The following is a 4,283-nucleotide window of genomic DNA, read 5'->3' on the forward strand; positions in this document are numbered from 1 at the left end:
ATGTCTTCTTTGATCTTGGATTTGAAGCTTGATATAGTACATGCATCAGGAGCTTCCGAGTCAAGTGATCATGAACTTATGGTGGGAACAGGTAACTGATGTAGTTCTCCATATGCACCTTCTCGTGATGGAACCTTGTATTCTACAAAATAGACAAACAAATCCATTGTTTTGTAAAAGGAAGGTGGCTTGTCAGCATACATAGCATCTGCAATCCCTTTATGCATTGCTTTGAATGTCCCACTTAGACTCTCCACAGGCTGCCATTCCACAGCTGTTGAAGGAAATATATATGGAATGGAATCAAAAAATGAGAAAAAACAATGGGAGAATGAAAAATTCATTATATCAAATAGAAGTTTTTTTTTACTTACAGTAAGAATGCAATGTGGAATGTTCTTCCCAGTCTAACACCATATCTTTGGCCATGTACACATGTTGAACCTTAGCTAGCCAGCCATTGTCGGTCACTTTGAAAGCAAGAACACGACCTTTCGAATGTTTTTTTACTTTATCACGTTTAGTTCTCTTCACTTTGTGTACACCTTTACATGAAGGAAGCATTTTACCCAGTCATTCACACGAAAAGATATGGGCTTCCAAAGACCATCCTCTCTAACGTTATGAAAGTCACAAGAAGTTATGTTATGTGAAGGGAGACGTGCAAAAGACGCCATGGAAACTCAGAGATTAGAGAAGAAGAAAGAAAATCTAGAGACAGAAAGACTTAAACCTCTCACAAAATAGAGAGAGAGTGAAAAAGGTATACGTTTGAAAAAAGTAGGTGATTTGTCATTAATGGCCTTGTTTTGAGAGCCTTCTGACATAGATTTCGTATCTTTTGACAATGCTTTTGTGAAATATAAAATAGAATAAAAGATGAGACCTCATTACTTTGGGCCACAAATTTAATGAGCTCACTCGCCGAAAGCACCTAAATATAGGAGTTTCAGCCTTATGATCAAGACATTTAGCCATTCTCCGTCAAAATAGCCAAACCCAAATTAGAGGAGACAAGAATGCCATACGTGTCAAATGACTATTGGACTATTCCTTAATCCTTAGATTAACAAACAGCCCTTTTTGAGTCGTTTTGACCCTAAAGTTTGGCGTTTTTGGTAATTCGTGTAGTTAGACAAGGTTGCCCTCTGGCCCCTCTATTGTTTGTAGTCACATCCAATAGCCTTAATTTTCTACTCATCAATTGCATGGAGAGAGGCTTGATAAGGGGGATCAAAATCCCTATCATAAGTAAGAAATAGTGCTTATCCCAATTTGCGTATGATATTAATGCTATCCTATCAAACAATGATCAATCTCTCAAAAAAAATTGGGAGGCTCTGGAACTATTTCGCTTAGCATTAGGTTCTAGCATTAACTATTCCAAGGCTACCGTTTTCTCTGGCTCTTCTATACCTCAATGGATCACTAACTCGAGGTACAAACTCATCCAAGAAGGCCATATTTTTAGGCTACTAGGCATCCCCATGGGGTTTGGGTTGTCTCTCAAAGCTAGATGGGAATGAGTCTATGAAAATTTTTGATCCAAGAAATCGATTCTGCTTTGGCTTATCTTGCATCAAACTATCTGAACAGGGGCCAAAGCTTTCAAGTCTTCTAGTGGGATAGGGATTTGCTAAAGGTGCTTCATAGATTGAGAAGATCTTGCACTTATCTAATCAAAGTTCTACATTTCATGCAGAATTGGAAACAATTACTATTAGGAGAGTTTGAAGGGTTTAATTTTTAAGTTTGTATCAGAACAAAGTAAGGGTTGATTTCCTTTGTATTTTTTGGTGATAGAGAAACTATATGATTTTTGAGAGGCCTTGCCAAATTCTAAGTATGAGGATCTTGTTTGCTAATGTTCATTTGCAACACATCTCTTAGGCCCGGGATGAAATCACTATATATATAGAAACAAGAAGGCCATGTTCTTGGATTTGGAGGGCTTCTATAGCAGCAAGATTATAAAAATTAGGATACCCTGCATGGGAGGCAAAAATTAATAGCAAGATTGCCCACTTGGAATCTCAGATCCAAGAAGGTGATTACATGGTAGGGCAAGTTCAGACAGAGATTGATTTCCTTCCTTGAGGATGTATGATGATTGTCAGCTTAGGTTGTAATCTCCACCGATGTCTTCTGTCCTTCCTGATATAATTCTCCTTGCTGTAATGGTTTCATAAATAAAGTTTTTTACAATCTGTGGGACGGGGCTCTAACGACTAATCCTATTTGAGCTTCCTCAATTAGTCCCGACACGAACTGTTAACTTTGTTACTTACTTTAGCATGAACAAAGAGAGTAACAAGCGAACAAAATTATACGATTTTACTAATTTTGCCTAGGCTTACGTTTCGCAAGATGTGGAGTCCAGATGACCTGAGGCCTACGAAGCCCATCGCGTCTCGCGTTTTACTGGCGGTAATTCTACTGTGCTGCGCCAACGCAGGCTATGCATTTCACGCGCTTCTGCCGCCGAGTAGGCGAGCTCATCAAGTGCTGCCGCCACCTCCTCCGCTCCAGCCCAGCGCCTTCCTCCCGCCTCTACCCCTAGTGGCACCGCCCCCATTAGCACCTGCACCCCTCCTTCCTGCTGCGGCACCCACGCTGCCTTCTCCTTCGCCCGCGTCTGTTCCTGCTCCTGCACTAACGCTGGCTTCTCCAGCTGAAGATCAGCCACTATCTCCTCCTGTAACGCCACCTCCTCCGGCGCAGATCAGCCACCTTCTCCTGCTGAAACGCCACCTCCTCCGGTGCCAGATCAGCCACCTTCTCCTGCTGAAACGTCACCTCCTCCGGCGCCAGATCAGCCACCTTCTCCTGCCGAAACGTCACCTCCTCCGGCGCCAGATCAGCAACCTTCTCCTGCGCCAGGACCCGGTTTAACGCCAAATTCTGCAGCGCCTTCGGTTGTCCCACCCCCACAATCACCGTCCCCGTCATCGTCTGTGGCCTCTACTCCGTCATCTGACATTTCTCCGGCCTCTAATCCATCATCTGCTCTTTCTTCGGCCTCTACTCCATCGCCTACTCCACTCATTCCGTCCTCGCCATTGCCATCTCCGTCAGCTTCTTCGCCATCGCAATCGCCACGAGCGTCACCTCCCTCTCCTTCACCCTTGCTATCTCCATCTCTGGCTCCTTCTCCATCAGCCCCTCTCCCTCTATCTCCGCGTTTTCTCCCACCCCGTCACCCTCGCACTCGCGGCCTCCTGCAACGTCGCCGTCTCCGTCTCCGGCATCTTCGTTTACGCCTTTGGCTTCGGCTCCAGCCCCGCCACCCGCATCTGAAGCCCATGCCCCCGCCAGCAGCCACCAGTCGTCGCCGCCTGCGTCAGCACCCAAGTCCGCGTCCCCTCCTCAATCAGCGGCTCCTCCACCTGAAGTCGAAAACGATGAGGCCCCTCCCCCTCCCCCTCCTCCTCCCCCCCCCCTCCCCCTCCCCCTCCCCCTTCTCCCTCTTCTCCCCCCCCTCCCTCTCCTCCCCCTCCACCTTCACCTCCTGAGTCGGACGATTCGAGTTCTGATTATGATCCTGACGAGTTTTTAGAACATGATAAGGACCACGGTGTCGACACTCTTGAGGATGGAATTAGCGGAGCTGGAGCTGGCGAGGCTGCGGGAGGAGCGGGGGCTGCGGGGGCAGCGGGGGGAGCGTTTGGTAAGCGACTAAATCCCTGCCTGGTATTTTAGGTCACTTGTTTGGGGGGGAATGCGAAAAAAGCTGCAGCGGGTGTAATAATTGCAGCGGGCGCTGGAGTAGGGGCATATGAGTTGTTTAAACCCAAACATAATCATGATCATCAAGCTCCATCCTCGGCCCCACTCCCACCGCAGGAGGTGGTGCCGCCCCCGCCAGCTGTGGTGGGGCACGTCCCGCCGCACCCGGTAGTGAAGTCTCCGCCGCCGCCCCCCGCAGACGTAACAGCAGCGCCGCCGCCTGTGCCTAAGACTGCCACTTCCGATGGCCCTACAGCAGCGGTGCGCCTGAGGCCTTGGTGCGTCGTCAACCCTGCCGCCAGCCCGTCCGCCATACAGCAACAACTTACCTCGCTCTGCAGCCGTTACGCGGCCTTCTGCAACGCCATACAGAGCGGCCAGGCTTGCTTCCAGCCAAACACCGTGCTTGCACACGCCTCCTTCGTCTTCAACTCCGTCTTTCAAGCCTACGTCCACACCCCCTGCGACTTTGGTGGCACTGCCATGAGGATTCTCACTGACCTCAGTACGTATAAACTCTTTTCCTTCCCGCCTCTTTTTTTTAAAGAATTTTATTT

At 48.1% G+C, this 4,283-nt stretch overlaps 1 pseudogene; it reads right to left on the reverse strand.

Annotated features, from left to right (window-relative positions):
* Positions 1-2,392: 2,392 nt before the first annotated feature.
* LOC147427309 (uncharacterized) lies at positions 2,393-2,949 on the reverse strand (annotated as a pseudogene).
* Between the last annotated feature and the right edge of the window lie 1,334 nt (positions 2,950-4,283).

The sequence above is a fragment of the Adiantum capillus-veneris genome, chromosome 24, assembly GCF_014529385.1.
Source record: "Adiantum capillus-veneris isolate H3 chromosome 24, ASM1452938v2, whole genome shotgun sequence".
Classification (NCBI taxonomy): domain Eukaryota; kingdom Viridiplantae; phylum Streptophyta; class Polypodiopsida; order Polypodiales; family Pteridaceae; genus Adiantum; species Adiantum capillus-veneris.